The sequence below is a fragment of the Cavia porcellus genome, unplaced genomic scaffold (genome assembly GCF_034190915.1).
Source record: "Cavia porcellus strain 051 isolate PalLab524CR breed Dunkin Hartley unplaced genomic scaffold, mCavPor4.1 scaffold_8, whole genome shotgun sequence".
NCBI lineage: Eukaryota > Metazoa > Chordata > Mammalia > Rodentia > Caviidae > Cavia > Cavia porcellus.
Genome location: NW_026947491.1, coordinates 46993648 through 47018120, shown reverse-complemented (window position 1 = coordinate 47018120; position 24473 = coordinate 46993648). Strand labels below are relative to the sequence as shown.

General features: G+C 33.4%; 1 pseudogene; it reads left to right on the top strand.

The window, feature by feature from the left end:
* Nucleotides 1–568: 568 nt before the first annotated feature.
* On the top strand, nucleotides 569–24473 carry LOC101789353 (olfactory receptor 6C70-like; annotated as a pseudogene).

The following is a 24473-nucleotide window of genomic DNA, read 5'->3' as shown; positions in this document are numbered from 1 at the left end:
GTCTCCTAGGTCTGAGAGTTTATCTTCAGCTTCATTCAAGCAATTTTGCCAGTTTTCAATGGAAGTTTTAATTTCTGAAGTATCCCTTTGAATCTGTGTCATGCATTTTAACTCTCTTATATTGTTCATTCAAGGTTTCCTTCATTTTCTTATATTCCTCTAATTTGTTATTTATATCTTCTTTATTCAACATTTCCTTCTCAATGTTTGGCATTTCTTTTTTTAACCTGAGAGATTATTTCTGATCTGATTTCCTCTATGGCTTAATGGAGTTGTTCCTTACTTCAGTTGCTATTATTTCAGAAAGTTCAGTTGTGCAGTTTCCAATGCCTGTCATTTCTGTATGTCTGGATCTGTTCCCTGTGGGCTTGAAGACTCAGACTACACCTTTTTCTTTTGTTTTGTCATTTTCCTCTGAGACCTGTGTGGCTGGCCAGGCACCCTACCAACAGATTGCACTGTGACACTGAATGAGACAGCTTTGATCCTTTGATACTCACATGGCTAGCGAAGAGGAGACCCCAAACTATGGTACTGGGGCCTCGATTTGTGATGGGCAGAGATCAAAATGTCCAAAACCTGTTGGTTACGCTGTCATTTGCTAAAGAATGGCTCTGTGGCTCTGGGATGGGCAGAGCTTGGATCCACTGGGACCTGTGTGGCTAACAAGGATGCATCTCTAGAGTATGGTGAGGGAGTCTGGCACCTTGTTGTGCAGATTTCAGAATGTCCAGGACCCATCCAGCTAGTGGAGGCCCTCCCGTATATTGTGTCACTGCTGACTTTCACCTGGATGGATGGGGTTCAGGACTTCCAGGACCCACCTAGCTAGCCAGAGCACACCCCAAACTATGGTGCATGGGCTTTGCACCTGGTTGTGCAGAGTTAAGAATCTCCAGGGCTCATGCAGCTACATATGCACATGCACACAAAGTATGGCCCTAATCCTGGCTGGGCACAGTTCAGAACCTCTGGCATCCACATTGCTAGCTGGAACTCACCCCAAATTTGGCACTGGGCCCTTGGATTTGATGGGCAGGACTTAAAATCTCCAAGATCTATAGCCTAAGCTGGTCTCCTCCAGATGGATAGCTCTGGAGCTGTGGGCTGGGCAGGCTTGGTACCTCTGGGATCTGTGCAGTTTGGTATATGTTCCAACTGGGATGCTGGGCTGGGCAGAGATCAGAGCCTCTGTGAAACAAGCAGACATGTACATTCACAATATGGCATTTGGGCCTCACACTCACTGAGCAGAGTTCAGAACCTCTAGTACCTGGGAAGCTAGTGGGATGTATGCCTGGAATGTGGTTCTGGGGCCTTGTGCCTGGGTGTCCTGGGAGAAAATAATTTTTAAAAAATTAGTACTTGATGGGTGAGAATAAAATAAACCCAAAAGAAATTATATATAGGAGAAAGTTACACTTTTCTTTCGAATTGAATTAATATGTGATTTTAAGTAAAAGAGTTAAACAATTAATGGTATCTTTACTTATTATTCAGGTGTGTGTGTGTGTGTATGCCATATTTTATATATATATATATATATATATATATATATATATATATAACTTTTTATTTGACAATATATATCTAATAATCCTAGAACAATCTCTATTTTAGAAATATTCTAAAAGTATAAAATGAAAATAATGTATGCAGTATCAGGAGACAACATAATAAAAGTAAAGGCTTACTAGAGGTTGACTAATTCTGATTCTCTTAGGTGTGAGAATCAGTTTGCTTAAAACATACCGCCCATGTTAAATCTCTTCTTTCAACTCTCATGGAATTATTCTGCAAAGCTTAATGTATTACCAAGTTTGTTCCAGGCTCATGATAACCTAGTTCAAGTACTACTTTTAAGAATACTGTTTATCATTTCAAGGCAGTTAGTTCTACATGCTACTTCATTCAAGCACTGAATAATTTTTTTATAACTATGTGACATCTTTTCCTACAAAGGTGATTGTTACTTCCATGTTGATTTACAATTAATACTTGTGATTTTTAATCAGTCCTTCAAAGTAAATTCTAAAAGATGCACCGTTCCCCCTCTGATTACATATAGAGAGGTGGTTTATTTACTCATTAAATTGATTTTCTGGAACTGGAATAAAATATCTAGGATTGATAAATGTTATTTTTTTCAGAACAATATTTTTAGATGTCCATATTTTGTCTCAAGATACAAATCTGAATTTTTGATGAGTAAGAAATAATGTAAATTTTTTTCCAAAAACTATTTATATTTTGATATTATATAATTGAAATATAACTGCAAAATTTTTGTTAAGTCAACAGTAGGTCTGAACATCAACAGTAGCATATAATTAGCCTCTTTAAAAGGTATCAGTTATGTTTTTAGAAGACCCTCTAAACTCCATTGAAAGATTCTTAGATATAATAAATAAAATCAGTGATGTAGCTGGATACAAAATCAATACTCAGAAATCAATAGCATTCCTATACACTAACAACAAAATCACAGAGAGGGAAATAAGAGAAACCACACTCTTCACACTAGCAAGCAAAAAAAAGAAATATTTAGGAATTACTCTTACAAAACAAGCAAAAGACCTATACAGGAAAAATTATAATACGCTGAAAAAAGAAATTGAAGATGATCTCAGAAAATGGAAAGACATCCCTTGCTCATGGATAGGAAGAACAAACATTGTGAAAATGGCCACTCTCCCAAAACTGTTATACACATTCTGCAATCCCAATAAAAATACCATCAACATACCTTATAGATCTAGAAAAATGAATCCTAAAATTTATCTGGAACCAGAAGAGACCTAGAATAGCAAAGGCAATTCTAAGCAGCAAAGGCAAGGAAGAAGGCATCACAATCCCTGACTTGAAGTTATACTACAAAGCAACAATAGTAAAGTGAGCATGGTATTGGAATCAAAACAGAGCCGAAGATCAATGGAATAGATTAGAAGATACAACCAAAACTACAAACACACTCAACCACCTTATCTTTGATAAAGGAGCCAAGCAGAATCACTGGAAGAACGACAATCTCTTTAATAAATGGTGCTGGAAAAACTGGCTCTCCATTTGCCAAAAACTAAAGCTAGACCCATGCCTATCACCATGTACTAAATTAAAATCTAAATGGGTCAAAGATCTGAATATTAAAACAGAAACACTAAATCTATTGGAAGACAAATTGGGTAGAAACCTTGAAGACATAGGGGTAGATAGAGAATTCATGAACAGTACTCAAACTGCACGGGAAATACTTCCCAGAATCTATAAGTGGGGCCACTTCTTATTAAAAAGTTTCTGCATATCAAAGGAAATCTCCAGCATAGTGAAAAGAAAACCCACAAACTGGGAAAAGATTTTAGTGAACTCTCTCTCAGACAAGGGACTCTTGTATAAAACATATAAAGAATTTAAAAAAACTCAGACTTCCCAAATTCAAAGATCCAATCCAAAAATGGGCATCTGACATGAACACGCACTTCTCAGATGAAGAAATATAAATGGCAAATAAATACATGAAAAAATGTTCATCATCACTGGTCATTAGAGAAATGCAAATTAAAACCACACTGAGATACCATCTCACTCTTGAAACAATGGCCAGGATCAAGAAAACCAACAACAACAAATGCTGGAGAGGCTGTGGGGAAAAAGGAACTCTCCTACACTCTTGGTGGGAGTGTAGACAGGTACAACCTTTGTGGAGGTCAGTCTGGAGATTTCTCAAAAAGCTGTGATTGGAAGTCCCCTTTATTCCAGCTATTCCACTTCTAGGCATATTCCCAGAAGAACTGAAAGCATCATTCTACAGTGATATATGTGCACCTATGTTTATAGCAGCACAATTTGTAATCGCCATATCTTGGAAACAACCCAAGTGTCTATCAACTGAGGAATGGATAAAAAAGTCGTTGTATTTCTATACAATGGAGTATTACTCAGCTATAAAGAAGGATCACATTGAGATATTTATCAATAAATGGGCGCAGCTTGAGACCATACTCATAAGTGAAATAAATCAATCTCGCCTGTGTGAATACCGAATAGTTTCCCTAATGTAAGTAATGATTCAAATATATAAAAGTATGTGGTAATCGTGATTCTCCATTTTGTGGCCTTGAAGCCTTATAAAGTTTTCACTTATTAATTGGAAAGGCTTTAGTCTGGACTTCTTGATATGGAAATATTTGAAGCTATAGTATATGAAGTTATATTCAAATATTTCAAGGAAAAAGACAGACACTATGGTAACTACTATTAAATTGGGTTATTTGTTGGTGAAGCACTAGGTTGCTGAAATAGTCATGCTTTGACCAGTATTGTTATGTTGTTATGTCCTCTTTTATCTCAATCTCTCCCTTATTCATTAAAAAATTATTGAGTTTTTTTTATGGTTTTTTAATTAAGGGGAAAAATTTAAAAAATTACCAGGATATATTATAGTAAATTTTTGATTTCCTATTAACTTGATTTGAAGTCCTGTAATACCCCCACTATCTTGTTTTGACTGATTAGACTCTGTTCTGTTCTATATGACAGTATCAAGTTTTAGGGTATAGGCAACTACTTTGAAGGCAATAAGATTCACTAAGACCCCATTCTGGTTTGTCTATTATCTCCTTTGGAAGTCCTGTAATGTTTACAATGTTTAAGTTTTATTGGTCTTGTTCTCTACTTTTTTGTTCAACTTTATAATACCTAATGAGATAGACAATTCTTTTTTAAGGAAACAAGAGGCATTATAGTAACCATTGTTTATAACCTTGTACTCTGTTCTTACATCATGTACTATGTCTATCCTTGGTTTTGACTGACAGCTTTTGCCATATTTGCCTTTATTTATGTTTTGCCGTATTTGACTTTATTCTCTTCAAAAAAAAAAGTAATAAGAACTAAGGAGTAATAAAACCCAAAATGTGTAAATTTTGTTGTAAAAAAGAGAGTGAAAAAAGTGCTCTAAAGGATACAACTGCAAGTGTGTTTAGGAGTGTTAAATAGATGACCATATTAATGTTTTTGGTTGGATCATTGAACACAACTGTTTGCAGTCTCTCGGTTTGAATGTTCACTTTGTATGCTTTGATACTGTGACTTGAGCAACTATCTCTAAGACGATATTGTGTAATCTATTAACTGGTGATTTCTTACTGTTTTTTTTTTTTTTTTTTTTTTTTGTATTTCTGTATTACTTGTACCCTTGCATCGCTTTGTTTTGTTTTGTTTTTTCTCTTTTTCCTTTTAAATAAAAAATTTTTAAAAAGGTATCAGTTATGTTTAAATAAAAGTTTCTGGTAGAAAGCTGACATCTTTGTGTGAATTATTTAAAACATAATTTCCTGTATTTTAAAATATATTTCCTATGCTATCTGGTTTATTTATCAAATATACCAAATTCCTTGTATTCAGGTATTGAAACATCTGAATATTTCTTTATGTTTTTTCTATTGTAGTTTATGAATCAAAAACTTCAGTTACACATACCCTACTTTAATTTTACAGATTATTTTTCAAATACTCTAGTTACAATATTAATTAATGAAAGCATAGTTGTTTTTTCTACTGTGATTAAATTTTTCAAAATATTTTGGCATTTGGATTGGTGATGTTAACTTCACACTATTATGTCAGAAGAATGTTGTATAGGGTTTTTTTCAAGAAGTTTAAGAAATATTGGTATTAGTGCTGTATTGAATATTTGTAGACTTCAGCTGCAAAATCACCTTTTTTTTTTTTTTTCAATTACAGGCTTTTCATTTCTTCGTCCACTTTATTAGTCACTGCTCTATTCACTCTTTCTGATTATTCTTGATTTAGTCTTGTTGACTAATGTATTTCTATGAAAAAGGAGGTGGCAACACAAATGATATCAAGACTACTTATAGAAGTAATAGCTGAAAATTTCTCAAAAATGAGTATTGAAAGTCACATACACATCTGTGAAGCATATAGAACTCCAAATATCCTTGAACAAAACAAAATTACACCCAGACATATAATTATCAACATCCCATAAATCCAACATAAAAACATATTATTAAAAACTGTTAGAGAGAAGAGATAGGTCCCTTATAAAGGAAACCCCATCAGAATCACAGCAGACTTCTCAACACAAACAAGGAAGTCAAGAAGAGCGTGGAGTGATATATTTCAAATCCTAAAGGAAAATGACTTCCAACCTAGATTGATGTACCCTGAAAAACTGTCTTTTAAAATGGATGGAGGAATAAAACTATTCCATGGCAAAAAACAGCTGGATAACTTCGTGACCACCAAAATAATCCTTCAAAGAATACTGAGACATTCAAGATAGATATAGGAAAAAAGCACTAAGCATGACAAACCATAAAATAGACTGGAAAGGCAAAGAATCAATAGCAGAAATATAACATGTCAAAAGTAAACATAAGTAAATATATATATATATATATATATATATATGTGTGTGTGTGTGTGTGTGTGTGTGTGTGTGTGTGTGTGTGTGTATACATATAATAACCATTAATGTAACTGGCCTCAATTCATCAATTACAAGAAACAGACTGGCAGAATGGATCAGGAAAAAACACCCAACCATATGTTGTGTTCAAGAAATCCACCTAATCCAATAGACAATTCGTAGACTGAAAGTCAAAGATGGAAAACAATATTTCATACAACAGAAACCCCCCAAAAAGCATGGTAACTATTCTGTTTGCAGACAATTTGAACTGCAAACAAGAATGATACAAAGAGATTAAGAAGGTCACTACATACTAGTAAGGGGGAAATTTGAAAAGGAAGAGGTAACAATCTTCCATATTTATGTGCCAAATTTGGGAGCACCCAGCTATAAAAATCAAATATTAATGAAAATGAAAAATCAGATAAGCAATAACACAATTATAATAGAACTTAATATGCCATTGACAAAAAGGGACAGATTAATCACACAGAAAATCAGCAAAGAAATAACAGAACTGAATCACACTTGTGAACAAATGGACTTAGTAGATGTATACAGTGTTCCACCCATCAACCTCAGAATATACATTCTTTTCAGCAGCACATGAGACATTCTCTGAAATAGATCATATACTGGCACGCAGAACGCGTTTAAGTAAATGCAAAAGAATTGAATTTGCCCCATGCATGTTATTAGATGATAACGCCATGAAACTAGAAATTAATGATGAAAATAATTGCAAAACCCCCACATCACATGAAAATTGAATAATACACTCCAGAGCAATCAGTGGGTCAGAGAGGGAATTAAGGAAGAAATAAAATAATACTTACAAGAAAATGAAAATACAGATACAACTTACCAGAAGCTGTGGGATGCGATGAAAGCAGTCCTCAGAAGAAAATTTTTTTGCAGAGAATCTCCACATTTGGAAACAGAATAAACATAAATAAACAACCCAATGTTACACCTCAAACATCTAGAAAAAGAAAAACAAGTCAAGCCCAAAGCCAAAAGAAGGGAGGAAATTATAAAGACTAGGGCAGAAATCAATGCAATAAAGACTACGGAAACAATATAAAGAATTAAAGAATGAAAGAATTGGTTCTTTGAAAAAATAAATAAAATTGATAAGCCCCTAGCCAACCTTATTTTAAAAAGGAAAGAAAAAACTCAATTTCATGCAATAAGAAATGAAAAGGGTGAACTCACTACGGACTCTATAGAAATAGAGAAGGTCACCAATACTTATTGCTAAAACTTCTACTCTCATAGGCTTGATAACACAGAAGAAATGGACAGATTCCTAGAAACATATGAATTACCAAAGCTGAGTCAAAAAGATATAAAACTGCTGAATAACACAATTAAATTAACAAAATTGAAAATACAATTAACTCCTTAAAAACAAAGAAAAGCCCAGGTCCAGATGGATTCACTGTGGAATTCTACAAGAAATTAAAAGAAGACTTAATGCTGACACTCCTCAAATTCTTCAATGAAATTGAAAGGAAAGAAATTCTCCCTAACTCATTCCAGGAAGCAAATACTAATCTAATACCAAAACCTGAGAAAGACCCAATCGAAAAAGAGAACCACAGGCCAATCTTACGAATGAATGTAGTTTCAAAAATTCTCAATAAATTATTGGCAAGCAGAATGCAGAAAATCATCAAGAAGATTATACATCACCACCAAGTGGGAATTCATCCCAGGAATGCAGAGATGGTTCAACATACACAAATCAGTAAATGTAATCCACCCATATCAAAAATATAGAGCCAAAAATAAGAACCATCTGCTCATTTATATATTTGCAGAAAAAGCTTTTGATAAGATCCAACTCTTATTTATGATAAGAAACACAGAAAATTGGAATAGATGGTCTTTACCTCAGTATGATAAAAGCCTTCTATGACAAACCAACATTAGCATCATATTAAATGGCCAAAAACTAAAAGCTTTTACCCTAAAATCAGGAACAAGACAAAAATGCCCATTTTTACCACTCCTGTTCAATATAGTGCTGGAAATAATAGCAACAGAAATTATACAAGAGAGAGAAATAAAAGGAGTAAGGATAGGAAAAGAAGTTAATCTATCATTATTTGCAGAAGACATGATACTCTACATAAAAGACCCCAAAACTCCACTGAAAGACTCCAAAACTCCATTGAAAGACTCCTAGGTATAATAAATGCATTCAGCAAGATAGGTAGATACAAACTCAACACTGAAAAATCAAAAGCGTTCCTATACACAAACAACAAAACGACCGAGAGAGAAATAAGAGAAGCAACACCCTTCACAATAGCATTCAAAGCAATGAAATACTTAGATATAAATCTACCAATAGAAGTAAAAGTTTATTCAGGAAAAACTATAATACCCTGGAAAATAAATTGAAGAGGACCTCAGAAAATAGAAAGCCATACCTTGTCCATGAATAGGAAAACGCATTTTGTGAAAATAGCCATTATCCCAAAACTATTATGCAGTCTTAATATAATTCCAATCAAAATATCACTAGCATACCTCATAGATCTAAAGAAATCATTCCTAAAATTCATCTGGGGCCAAAAAAGACCTAGAATAGCAAAGGTAATTCTAAGCCACAAAGGCAAGGCAGGAGGAATCACAATCCCTGAAAGCTACTATAATAAAATCAGCATGGTATTGGAATAAAAACAGCCTGAAGATTAACGGAATAGATTAGAAGATACAACTACACCCCTTTTTCCTTTGTTTACCAAAGCTTTGATTCCATATTTTCTTTGCCTCTTCTTTGTTTTGTTTTTCTTATCTTCTATTCCACATCCCCTTCCCTATTATGCTTCCTATTTGAACAATTTTTTTTCTTCTTGACAACATCTGTTATTCATTTTAGTCATTTTTACTTTCAGTTTCTCAAATGAAAGAATCTACACAGTATTTATACAGGCAAGTTTTATTTATTCCCTTAAGAGTGTGGTCTCAAGCTGTATCCATTTATCTATAAATGTCTCAATTATATCTCTAGTTATGGCTGCATGCTCTCCATTATAAAGAAAGAATCAGGCTGGAGACATGGCTCAGCTACACAGTGCCTGCCTGGCAAGCACCAAGTCCTGAGTTTGATTCCCATTACAAAAAAAAAAAAAAAAAAAAAAAAAAAAACACAAAATAGTACAACATCAAAACAACCTCATCCTTATTCATTACTTAGTTAAAGGATATTTGAGCTGTTTCCAAGATTTGGCTATTCCAAACTGTTCTGCTATAAACACGAGTATGCAATCATCACTATGGTATGATATTTTATAACTGTTTGGAGAGTGAGTGTGTTTGCAAGCGAAAACACTTCTGGAACGTAAAATATAAAATCACTTACAAATGATGCTCCTCGATCTCATTTACCCTGATAATTATTTGTTTATTTAGATCTTTTCCCAGAAAAAACAGAAAGCATACATCTTCAGCAATCTAAGAATTGGTTGTCATATTGCATTGTATGTTCCACTGCACAAAATTTACAATGCATTACATAAAGGAATTGCAGTATATTGTAGAATAGAGGGTGAATTGATAAACTTTTCTAATAATATGCAATAAATCAGTCAACAATTTTTATGAGCAAAAAATAAGTCAGTCGTATATTTTAGTGTACAAAGAATTGGTAAGAAGAATGAACAACTATTCATTGTTCACCAGGATGGTGAGCCAAGTATTGAACTTCAAAATGTTTGCCAATGTCTGAGTATAAAATTTGTTTTAAAAAGCTCTTAAAGTATGAAATGTTAGTGTTTTTACTACTTTTTATACTATATTTTTAGACAATGTTGAATGATCACAAAAAATGAAACGAGAGTGTTTTAAGGCTGTAAAATGTTATGTTTTTGTAATATTGTATTAAATAAAATTAAATATAATTATTTTAATTGTGATGTATTCATACAATGTCATACTGTGATTTTGTATTGCTTTCTCTTACAATGCGTAATGTGGGAATAGATGGTACAAGTGATTATTAAAGCAGAACAGATCAGTAGTTGACATGAAAACCTCTAGTTTAACTATGTAATTAAACATTTTTATCAGCTTTGCCATGCTTTCAATAATAAGAAATGTTTTATTGTTTCACAATCATCAGAGAGTGCTAAAGGACTCCAGATATTTGGTCACTGTCTTTTCCACTAGTATACATTTGATCAGAAATGATCAAGTAGGAGATATCTAAAGGTTTTTGTCAACCAGGTCAAGTTTGTGTCACTGTTGTTTTTTACTTATTCTACTTCATTTGCCTTGTATGTCTTTTCTTCTGGCCTCATATCCATTGTTCTTCTTATTTGTATGTATTTATTTAGAATGTATAGGTTTTTAAAAATTTTTGAGAGGCTACAAAGGTTCTGTTAATCCTCAGTTTAATCACATAGTCTCACACAGTGTTAATTTAAAATGGATTTTATGATTTCTTTTGGTGATCAAAGAAAAACTAAGAACTTTTACATCTTTTTATCAATAATAATTTTCAGAAGAAATTTCCACAGTTTGGATTCATAGTAGACCTGGCATTAAAAGTTTCTACAAGAATTTTAGTGAAATATGTAACTTTAAAATTCTGAATTTTTAAATAGCCTCTTTTAACCTGAGTCCATTCTCTTAATGCAAGCCATAATATATATTTTGAGACTTAATTTCACTTATCCCATATAATATTTGCAAAATTTTTGAAACTATATTTTATTAATAATATATAATAAATGTATTAGTAGATGTAAAATTTATTCCTTGTTTGCCTGATATTTAGGTATTATTATTCTGTTGTCTAATTTGTCTTGTTTTCAGTGCTACCACTATTGTGAGTATAAAATGTATCACATAACCTTGAACAAATTTTTTCTAGATCTTGCTGATTTAAAATATACTTATGCTTTAATCTAAACTTAAGATATTAGAAAAAGGTGTGTTATCAACTGAAGCATGATCTACACTAACACGTTTCCCATATAATATCTTATTTATGTATTTATAAAATTAATTGCCATAACATTAATTTTTTAATTTTTCATTCAACTCAGTTAACCATAATTTGTTTGATCTTCCATATCTTTTCTTTCACTTTATATTTTGTTTCCCATAAGATGTCTTCATTTCTTTCTGTATTTCTCTTTTATGGTAAATTTCACTCAATATTATTTATTATGATATATTTTTCAAAATCATAACTAAAAAATACATGTAGGAGGAACTGATAACTTGAGTAAATATAATAAATGATTAGAGTTTGAAAACCCACATAAGAGAAAATTAGCCTCCCTTTGTTCCTTGGAAATATCAGAAAACCTATATGATTAGCCATAAAAATAAAACAAAACACAGCTAAAAACACTATCCATTATGGTAAGCTTTGATTCATTGCTTAAAAAGCCCAGGTAGACAACTCTGGTCATTGACCGATGCAAAAAGAAAATCTATGATTGTGTTTGCTAATATCTCATGAACTATAGATCACTGTATATGAGTAAATTTGATTCTACCTGAAATTATCATGAATCAAGAAATTATATAGCATCTCAAATCTTGTACATTATGCAGAATATAAGTGTATTTCCAAATTTTGGGACTTTATGAATCCACATAATTTATATCCTTTTCATTTATAACATTATAATCTATTATAATATAAAAACTAAAGAACAACAAACGGTGATTTTTCTATTTTTATTTATCAATTACATCTTGAGCCTGATGGGGAATGTAATCATCATTTCCCTTATCCTGCTGGATCCTTGATTCAAGAGGCCAGTGTAAGCCTTCCTCTGAAATGTCTCCTTTTTAGAAATCTCCTTCACTATAGTCTGCATTCCATGATTCTTCATAAGCATTCTCACTGAAAACAGAACAATTTCCTTCAGTGGTGGTACAGATCAGTTATTCTTTTTCTTTAAATTAGCAATTACAGAGCTTTACCATATGGCTGCCATATTCTATGATGGCTACGTTGCCTTCTGCAAACCACTGAGCTACCCAAACAATATGAACAGCAAAGTCTGCTACCAGCTCATACTCACCTTCTGGGCAATTGGATTTTTTGTCATCTTTCCCCTTTTGCTCTTGGGACTCAAATTGGATTTCTGTACTTCCAAAGTGATTGATCCTTTCCTATTTGACACTTCTCCAGTCCTACAGATCTCATGGACAGATGCACATTTAATAGAACTGATAGCTTTTATTTTACTTTATTGTTATCAATTGTTCTTAGTGGTCCTCTCCTACACATTCATGATTAAGAACATTCTAAAATTTCCATCTGTTCAACAGTGAAGGAAGGTTTTTTCAACTTGTTCCTCACACATGGTTGTCATCTCCATTACACACAGGAGCTGTATCTTTATGTATACAAAGCCATCAGCAAAGGAAAGGGTGATGTTAACTAACGGAGTAGCTGTGCTCAATGCTTCTGTTGCTCCTTTACTCAATCCTTTCATTTACACCCTAACGACCAATAGGTGAAAGAAGCGCTCATGTATGTGTTTCCTAAGTTAATTTTTTTCAAAATAGTGAGACAAAATTTAGATATAAAGTGTGCTATTAAATTATGAATGATGAAATTGAATACAATGTTCAATTACATTTTTTCTGATTTACACCATTTCTCTGCTTGAGCTTTTATATCTCATTATACAAGTGTTTTAAAACTCTCCACTCATCTTTCTGAGATCTTCCTAAGATCTAGAGGAAAATTACTTTTCAATAGCAGTGCCAACTTTCATCTTTACCTAGAAATATCACTTCTCATAAAGCACAGCACTGAATGCTTTTTTTTTATGAACACTTTTATATATACATAGTTTACTACTTCAGTATATTAATGGTTTAGCTTGGCATCTATCCTTAATGACTTTTGTGTTGTTAAAATCATTAGAGACAATCACAGAATATCATATTCATTTTATAATATAATTGACTCTGTGATATAAAATAAGTAGAACATGAGGGTAATTTGAAAGATAGAATTTGCCACTTAATAGCAATCATCATTCATGATGAACTTTTAAAGACAGAACTGGATACAGGAATAACATATACAAAAAAGAATGTTCCACAGAAATTTTTTCCACTTGTTGTAACAGTTAAAAATAAACTACTTGTAAATATAATCAGCTTTCACATATTACACAAATAACTCAAATTGTAGGTTTGGTTCCAATTGGGATATGGCTTTATTTACTCTGAATCTTAAAGTAAATAAATAAATAAATTCTGCTAATTTCTTAAAAATGTAATGTGCAATTTATTCTGTATTTGAGGAAATTTTATGAACTTAAAATAACTTGTACCTTAAGTTTTCCTAATTTTACTTGTGTTAATTTTTAACATATTAATTATGTATGTCTTCCATCCAATAGCAATTAGTCATTTTAATCAATACATTAGGCACATATGTACTCTTGTATAACCATATAGCTAATAAACATAATACCAACTATTTAATTTTGCTTCTATGTATGTTTTCGCTCAAATTGTTTCTATCATTGAATTCACATATCTGGTGAAGTTCTTCTGGCTCTTAGAGATTACTCTTACCATTTCAAAAATTTCATATATAAGAAGCCTCACAGTTTGAACCTCTTATCCAAATTATTTTACTCCATAATATGTTTTCCATGCACTCATACAATAACATGCATCCATAGTGTATTTCTAATATATTATATTAATAATGTTTATGATCTCCTACTCACAGAGAAGGTTACACCTCCCTTATTACAATACTTTGTGCTTTTATTCTCTGAAGAAGTTTTCCACAAGACTGAATCTTTTACTTTCATATGTGAGCAAAGTGAGATTAAAATCTCAGTAACTGAAACCATGTAATTTCCTATTACTTCCTGTTGAAATCAACTATATTCCAAAGGGGAGTTAATTGGGAATGATTGTTTCCTTATATCTTGTGAACTGTAATACTCAATTCCCAGTTTCTAGGCAAAGAATTTCAAAAAGATTTTCCGGACAAAAAAACTCATTCTAAATCACCTTCTTTCTTTAGGGCCCTCCTCAAATGATTCTCAGTTCACTGTCTACTTTCTTGTTAATGCAATGGTCTCCAGGACTTTGTCTGAATTTGAAGACCTGAGAGAACCAAATTTGAACTTTGCTGAGAGAACTGAGGAACTGAGAAGACTAGAAAACTTTTCATACTGGATGCCAAAACTGAAGGTCTTTGTAGAACATTTTGTTGGGAAATGGCAGGTAACGTCAGCAACTTCTAAGAGATTTCTTGCCAGTGTCCTTTATAGAAAGTAGGTAGCTTCTAAACATTTATTTGAAAGTTTCTTATGAATGTAACAGGAGCTCACCATCCTGCCTACAAAGATGCCTGATGATCACCAGAATTCATGGTGCTACAAACATAAATTTTGTAAAGTTCCTCTTTTGACTAATAGTATTCAGAATCATACGAGAAAGAGACACTTGGAAATAACCTCCCAGTATGTCTTCTGCTCTTAAAGAATGTTTAGGAAAGTTACATACAATATTGATTTGGCAATATAAATTTCAATATGATCTGTGTTAATAAAGTCAATGTCTCAGAATTTGTATTTCACTCTCTATTCAGGTTCTATTCTATTGTATTTCACTATTTTGGTTCTATTCAGAGTAATGTCAGTGTTAAACATAGATCTGAAAATAAGAGGTACATTTTGTATATTCTGTTCAATCTTCACTCATTATGGATGACTTTTTGAATATCCGGGCCATTATGGGTGCTTAAATATATGAAGTACATTGATATTACTTCTGATTCCTTAACAAAATATTTGGAAATCATGAACAGAATACAGTAAGCAGTTTCTGGTGGAGATTATTGTTAGAATAAATATTACCACACATAATAAAACATATTTTAATACACTTTAAGTTGGATGAGGGAAATAAAGCCCTGAGTTCAATATCCAATACTACAAAAAGATAGCATGAGAGCAAGAGTGTGTTTACATGACAGAGACAGAGAGAGACAGAGAACAAGCTTTGTAGACTTTGGTGGGCAATGATGTTGAGAAATTTTAGTGTACCCAATGGTAATTTATACTTCTTTTTTTTAAATTTTATATAAAGGAAAACAGAAAAAAGGTAGAAATAATGCAGAATTTTAAAAAACAAACAATAAGAAATCATTAGTTGATAAATTATACGTTGTCCTCTTACAAATAGTTGTTCAAGTTACAAAAGTAAAGCATACAAAGTGGACATTCAAACAGTGAGACTGCAAACAGTTCTGATCAATAATCCAACAAAAACTTGGTAACTTGGCTATCAATCCTACACACTGAAATATACATACAGGTATACCCTTTAGAGCACTTTCTTTTCCTCTTTTTTACAATAGCAATTACACATTTTTTGTATTATTACTCCTACATTTCTTATTATATTTTACACTAGAGACACAATATGATATTTATAATTATGATTCTTCTTTATTTCACTTATGAGGATAGTCTCAAGTTGTCTCCATTTACCTATGAGGGCCTCCACATCATTTTTTATAGCTGAGTAATATTCCATTTCATAAATATACCACAATCTTTTTCATACATTCTGTGGATGATGGGCATTTTAATTGCTTCTAAGATTTAGCTATTACCAATTGTGCTGCTATAAACATGGGAGCACATATATGACTATGAGATGACTTTTTCACTTTTTCTGCGAAAAAGCCCAGGGGAGGAATAGCTGTATTGAATGGAACTTCCAGTTCTAGTCTTCTGAGAAATCTCCATAGTGATTTCCATTGTGGCTCACCAGTCTACACTCCTACCAATAGTAGGGCAGTGTTCCTTTTCCCCCACAGTCTTGACAACATTTGCTATGAGTTGATTCCTTGATAGCAGATGTTCTTTCCTGAGTGAGATGAAATCTCAGTGCTGTATTAATTTGCATTTCTAGAATGATAAATGATGGTGAACATTTCTTTGTATATTTATTTGCCATTGGTATATCTTCATCTGAGAAATGTGTGTTCATCTCAGATGCCCATTTTTGGAGAGGGTATTTGAATTTGGGGGCTTGATGTTTTCCAATGCTTTATATGTTCTGGACATAAGTCCTTTGTTTGAGGGGTTGCTGGCTAAAATTCTTTCCCATTCCTTGAGTTTTCTTTTCACTCTGTTAGTAATTTCTTTTGAAGTGCAGAAACTCTTCAATAAAATGAGATCCCCCAGTTGCTATTTAATATTTGAAGTGTTTCCCATTCAGTTTGCATTTTGTTCATGAATTCTCTCCCTACCACTATGTCTCCAAGATTTCTACCTACTTTGTCTGACAGTAAATTTAGTGTTTCTGTTTTCATATTTAGGTCTTTGATCCCTTTAGATTTTAGTTTTGTGCATCGTAATAAGCATGGATCTAGCTTAAGTCTTCAGCATGTGGAGAGTCAATTTTTCCAACATTATTTATTAAAGAAGTTGTCCTTCTTCCAGTTAACATGTTTAGACTCTTTGTCAAACATCAAGTGGCTGAGTGTCTTTGTAGTGGTGCTTGCACCTTCTAATCTGTTCCATTGAACCTCAGGTATATTTCTTTTCCAGTACTATGCTGATTTTATCACTACAGCTTTGTAGTATAGTTTCAAGTCGAGACTTAAGATGTGTCCTGCCTTGTCTTTGTTGCCAAGAATTACCTTTGATATTCTAGGTTTCTTTTGTTTCCAAATGAATTTTAGGAGTGCTTTCTGTGTAGATCTGTGAGGTGTGTTAATGATATTTATTGGGATTGCATTAAATCTGTATAACAGTTTTGGTAGTATGGCCATTTTCACAGTGTTGGTTCTTCCTAGCTAAAAGCAAGGAATATCCTTCCATTTTCTAATATCCACTTCAGTCTCCTGTTTTAGTGTAGCATAATTTTCAGCATGTAACTCTTTTACATTCTTAGGCTGATTCCTAAGGTGCTATTGTGAAAGACAGTATTTCCACAATTTCTCTCTCAGTGAGTTTTTTGTTTATATACATGAAAGCTATTGATTTTTAGCACTGGATTTGTATCCACCTGCACTGCTGAATTTGTTTACTTCTAGTAGTCTATTAATGGAGTTTTTTGGGTCTTCTATGTGGAGTACCATGTCACCTCCAAATAGTGGCCACTTAACTTCTTCCTTTCCTATCTTTTTTCCTTTTATTTCTCTCTTTTGTCTGACTGTCATGGCTAGTACTTCCAGAACTATATTGAATAGGAGTGGTGATAGTGGACAACTTTTGTCTTGTTTCTGATTTTAAAGTGAAAGTTTTCATTGTTTGTCCATTTAGTATAATGTTGGCTATTGATTTGTCATAGGTGGCCTTTATAATATTGAAGTAAACACCTTGTATTCTGAGTTTCTGAAAGGTTTTTATCATGAACAAGTATTGGACTTTATGGAAAGCTTTTTCTGCATCTATTGAGATAACCATGTAGTTTTTGTTTTTGGCTCTGTTAATATGGTGTATTACATTTATTGGTTTGCGTAAGTTAAACCATCACCACATTCCCAGAATGAATCCCACTTTATTGTGATGTATAATCTTCTTGATGATTGATGCATTCTATTTACCAGTATTTTATTGAGAATTTTTACATCAATGTTCATTAGTGAGATTGGTCAATAGTTCTCCCTTTTGATTGGGTCATTCTCTGGTTTTGGTTTCAGAATAATTCTTGCCTCCAGGAATGATTTAGGGAAAGTTGCTTCCTTTTCAATTCCATTGAAAAGATTAAGGAGTATTGGCATCCAATCTGCTCTAAATTTCTTGTAGAATTCAGCCATGAATCTATCAGGACCTGGGCTTTATTTGTTGACAAGTTTTTAATTATGTTTTCAATTTCAGTAGCTGATATTGGGTTATTCAAAATATTATTTCTTCTTGTTTGAGCTTTGGTAGTTCATACATTTCTAGAAATCTGTCCATTTCCTCTGTTTTACACTTTATGTGAATAGAGGTTTTCAAAGTAGATTTTCATGATCTTTTGTATTTCCATGGGATCCTTAGTAATGGCCCTCTTTTCATTCCTTATTGAGTGAATTTGTGTTTTTTCTTTTTTTTTCTTTATAAGGTTAGCTAGCGGTTTGTCAATTTTGTTTATCTTTTCAAAAGAACAGTTTTTTGATTCATTCATTCTTTGTATTTTTTTTTTTTTAGTTTTAATCGCATTGATTTCTACTCTAATCTTTACAATTCCATCTTTTCTATGAACTTTGGGTTTAACTTGTTCTTTTTTTTCTAGAAGCTTGAGATGAAGCATTAGGTTATTTATATTTGCTTGTTCTGTTATTTTGATATGTCACTTTATTGCTGTATTTATCCCTCATAAGACTACTTTCATTGCATCCCACAGATTACGGTATGTTGTTTTTGCATTTTCATTGAGTTGTAGTTATTGCTTTATTTCTTCTTTAATTTGATATGTAGCCCACTGGTTGTTCAGAAAGTTGTTATTTAAGTTCCATGTATTTATACAAGTTTTGCAATTTCTTTTGAAATTAATTTCCGATTTCAGTGCATTATGACCAGATATTATGTATGGGATAATTTCAATACCTTTGCATACACTTAAGAATGTTTTATAGGATAATATATGATCTATTTTGGAGAATGTCCCAAGTGCAGCTGAGAAGAATGTGTATTCTTATGTGGTTGGGTGGAATACTCTGTAAACATCTACTAAGTCCATTTTTTCACTGGTATGATTCAATTCTACTATTTCTTTGCTGGATTTTTGTCTAGTTGATCTATCTCCTTGTGACAATGTGATGTTAAAGTCCCCTATTAAAAATGTGTTCTTGTGTATTTGGTTTTTCAGGTCCATTAGTATTTGTCTTACATAGTTGGGTGCTCCTGTATTTGTTGAATATATTTATAATTATTAGTTCTTCCTCTGGTAGTTTTCCACTAACAAGTATGTAATGATCTTCTTTATCTCTTTCAATCATTTTAGGTTTGAAGTTCACATTGTCTGTAAATAGAATAATTACTCCTGTTTTGTTTTGTTTTGTTTTGTTTTGTTTTGTTTTGTTTTGTTTTTCTGGGTTCCTGTTGTATGGAATACTGTTTTCCCTCCTTTGACTTTTAATCTATGAGTTTCCTTTTGGGTCAGATGTGTTTCTTGTATAAAGCATACTGTGAGATCATGTTTCTTGACCCATTCTGTCAACCTATTTCTTTTGATAGGTGAATTGAAACCATTTATGGATATAACTGATATGTACTGGCTCAACTTTGCTTTGTTATTCTCCAGTTGTTTGCTTTCTGCTTTTTTCCCTTGTTTAATTGCTTGTCATACTTGGTGATTTCTTTCTGTTGTTGTTCTGAATTGTGGTCATTTTCAACTCTATATAATGTGTCTGTCTATACTCTTTCTAGGGTTTGTTTGGTGGACATGAATTTTTTTCAGTTGTTCTTTGTCATGGAAATATCTTGTTTTTCCATTAAATTTGAATGAAAGTTTTGCTGGGTACATCAGTCTGGATTGAAAGCTGTTTTCTTTGAAGGCTTGAAATACCTCACTTCAAGCTCTTCTTGACTTGAGGGTTGTGCTGAAACATCTGCTGTGATTCTAATTGGCTTTCCTTGATAGATAAATTGTGTCTTTCCTCTAACAGCTTTTAGTATTCTGTTTTTATGTTATATATCTGAGATCTTACTTATTATATGTCTGGGTCTAAATTTATGTTTGTTGGGGTTGTTTAATGTTTTGTATGGCGCACTTATATGCATATCAGCTTTTTTTCCCCATGTTTGGAAGGTTTTTGCCATTACTTCTGTGAATATTTTAGGTACATCATTTGCATTGCTTCCTGCATATTCACTGATTCCTATTGATCTTATATTGCTTCTCGTGGCATCATCTTGAAGCTGCTTGTGTGTCATTTCATGCTGCTTTGTTATTTTTAAAAGTTCTATCCTTTCATAATTACTAATTGTTATCCATTTCTCAAGATCCAAAAATATATCCTCAGCCTCATTTAAATGGTTTTGCCAGCTTTCAATAGAATTTTTTTGGTTTTTTTTTTTTTTGGATGTTTCTTTGAGTTTATTTCATGAATACTGCTTGTTCTCTATATTGCTCGTTGAAGGCTTCAATGAGTTTCCATTGCTCCTGTACTTTTTTAAAATCTATTTCTTCTCTAGCTGTACTGAACAACTCCTTTACTAAGGAGAGATTACTTATAATTTGGTTTCCTCTACAGCCTCATGGAGCTTTTTTTTTTTTTTTTTTTTTTTCACTTGCTATCTTTTCAGAGATTTCTGGTGTGTTACTTTTGAAGTCCTGTATTTCAATGTCTCCTTTGTTTGCTCCTAGTTGACTAGATGTTTGAGACTGCATTTTGCTTTTTCCTTTTCCCATTTTCGCCTTTCATGTTAATATTTGGTTCTTCATTCCCACAAGTGTCAACTGCTTGTACTCTGTATCTTGGGGTCCTACAGTAAGGTTGACGTTTGTCTAATTGTTGGGTCCCACAGTGAAGAGATTGGCCAGTCACCTGAGTTCCCCCTTCAGGGCCTGTTGGATGAGTCCTATATTTTTCCTGGTTGACAAGCCTAGGAGTATCGATGTAGGTCAACATTTACTTCCTGCTGTTACTTTATCTTCAGGTTATTCCAGGTCACCAAATCTCCCTGTCTATAGTGTTTGTGTCAGCTGAGGCCCTACTGTGTCCCTATTGTGTGCCTGTGTGTTTCATAACCCCTTTTGATTTTCTCCAAGTTGAGGAGTCTTTATTGGGACACTCCTCACCCTTCCTGATGTTCTCTGTGTGCAGGAAAGAGTCATCCACAATCTTGCCAGACACACCAAGGTCTTACAGTTAGTTGGAGGGAGTTTTATTACTGGCCCTATTTATCCACTGTTCACCTTTATTTTAGGGGCATACTCACCACACTGACTGTATTCTGATAAGATGCTCTATCTATTTGAGCGAGGCAGTTACTGAATCGCCCATCAAGATAACATGGTTAATCCACTATAGTCCAAGGTTCTAGGAGAAAGGGTGGGAGCTGAAGATCAACATCATATACTGTTTTTTTGAGAAATTAAATTTTGAAATTAATTTCCGATTTCAGTGCATTATGACCAGATATTATGTATGGGATAATTTCAATACCTTTGCATACACTTAAGAATGTTTTATAGGATAATATATGATCTATTTTGGAGAATGTCCCAAGTGCAGCTGACCTACACATTTCAATTTCTCATCTTGTATTTTAGGACTTCCATCTATAAGTTCTTTATATATTCTTCATATTATTGCTCTTTACAAGGCAGAGCTGTAATTTTCTCCATTCCATATGTTGTCTCTTCGTTTTGTTGATTATTTCCTTTTCTGTTCAGAAACTGTTGTTTTTTGTGGTGATTTTTTTATGGTGCCATTTTGCTCAATTTATTAGTTCTAGGAGATTTTGAATAACTTTATTGGTCTACTATGGAAAAGATCATGTAATCTCTGAATAAGGTTAATTTGACTGCTTCTATGTGTTACTTAGTTCTTTCTCTTGCATGATTACTCTGGCTAAATTTTTGAGTACTGTATTAAACAAGAGTAACAGTGTAGACACTCTAATCCATTTTGTTTTGTTTGTTTTGTTTTGTTTTGAAGGTAATAAAATACAACAGAGCAAGACCAAACAAAGCCAGTTGAGACAATGCAGTGAAATTGTTTCAGAACTTCAGAGCAGGATACCAGGATAACAGTAATAGGTACTATAGTATATCTCCTTATTTTCATAATACTTGTCCATTCCATTAAGTATAGCAAAATCAAACCAAAAACAGAACATTATAAAAACAATTGAAAGAGAATATTGAATAGAGCAAAACAATTAATCAGAACAAGGCAAAACAGTGAAAACAATATTTGCCTTCAAAGAGATGATAGTAGGAAATCCCCCATTGTGTACTGTCATCCTTCCAAGAGATACTCAGACCTCCAGCTCACAGTTGCTAACTGGGGAAGTCGGGGATTGGATATTTGATTCTCAGCACATACGCCAGTAGGATCACAGGAAGTGCTGATTTGTTCTCTTTGTGGCTCACGCCAGGGCCACTTAGCAGGAAAGTTGCTTAGCTGCCCAACATCCAGGATGGCTGGATCTTGGGAGATGCTGACTGGTTCTCTTCCTGGCTCACCACATGCTGCTCACTTATGCCATGGCTGCTTACCAGGAAGGCGGGCAAGTTGCTTTCTTGTTCAGTGCCCTAAGTTACAACATGGCTGGATCTCAAGAAGCACTGCCTGGTTCTTTTCCTGTCTCACCTGCAGCTCACTCATGCCACCAACACTCTAATCTTATTCATGATTTTCATGGATACTATTTCTACTTTTATATATTTAGTATAATGCCAGCAGTGAGTCTTTAATCAGTTTCAGATACTGCCCTTATATTCTTATTTTCTTCATGCAAGGTATTGGATTTTGTGTAAGGTTTTTTTCTGTATCTATTTGCTTGGAATTGTAAGTTTTATCCATGTTTTTATTGCTTTAATGTGCTTCCCTTTAAGCAATATATTACATATATTAATTTAAGTATGTTTAATCCTTCTTGAATTCCTGGAATGTAGTTAACTTGGTCATGATGTACGACCTTTTCAAAGATTTATTGTTATTACATTTTGAATACAAAGCGCTTCACAATGGTGTCATGTGTTTGGAAGCTAATTGGATTGTGAGTTAGGGTTTCTGCTGGAACAATTGGTGGAATTATCTACTGATGATTTCAGTCACTGAAAATGTGATGCTGTGAAGTGAAGCCTCATTGGAGGTGAATCACTGGGATAATGACATACAAGGAGATCTCCCAGTTATCAGGCTTTTCTCTCTGTCTCTCTCTGTTTCTCTCTGTCTCTCTCTGTTTCTCTCTATCTATCTATCTCTCAATTTTGTGACTAAACAGCTATAGTCTGCTCTGTGAGTTAAATAGCAATGCTCTGCTTTGTGAGTTAAACAGCAATACTCTGCCATGCCCTTTCATCATGACACTTCTTCCTTGGAGACAATCAACCATGGACTAAAACCAAAATAAACCTCTCTCCCTTTAAATTATGGGTTTTCCAGTTATGAAACAGTAATAAATTCATATTTTGGTGCCAGAGAAGTGGATTTACTATGAGTGTAATTTACTGCGTGGGTTAGAAGCCTTTGGAACTTGTTTGTACAAGATTTTAGAAGATTTAGACATCATGGTTAGAGAAGCTAAAGTTAGACAATCTTGATAAGCAGAAATGATCAGAGCTCAGAATACCAGACAGTAATGAACAGATTAAGAATGTTTCAGTTGAGAATAGGACTCCTTGTTAACTGTACTGGAGATCACATGTGTTACTTGCTTGCAGAAAATTTATCTTGAATTTGTCAATGCACTGGGACTTTGTGAGAGACTGAGGTAAAGGGTGGCAGAAAAACTAATCTGGTGGGTAATTTCAAAGCTTCTGAATATTTGGTCTCTGGCATTGGTACTGCTCACTAAGATTAATCAATTGTACAAGGACAGCCAGGAATCAAAATCAGATGTTAGAAATTTTCTGTTTCATCAAGAATGAAGCACCTACAAAGTTGGGTCCATTAGAGAACATGGGTGCTGAAAAGATTAGTGCTGAACAGAGAAGCCACATACTTTATAGCAGTACAGTAGTAATGATAGCTTTAAGAAATTCCAGGAAATATTAAGACACCATCCTTCAAAGACTCAAGGAAACAGAACTCTAAAGCTTCATTTTTAGAGATAATCTATAGAAATCCTACTTAATAAGGACCACATAAGGAATTAGTTCTTAGTGATTCACTTCACAATATTCAGACATTCAGGCATTTAGAGGACTCTATATCCAATTCACAAGGGAGGAAAGGGTACAACTCAACCTATTGGCAAACACTGGCCTCATTCACTTGTGTTGGTCTTTCAGATATGCAGAATATGAGAGTTATGTGGTCATGGAGTCATCTATCCAGATTTCAAATCAGCCTGGGAAGTCTGACAGTATGAACCTGATAGTGCAAGCAGTGAAGCTGTGCAATTAA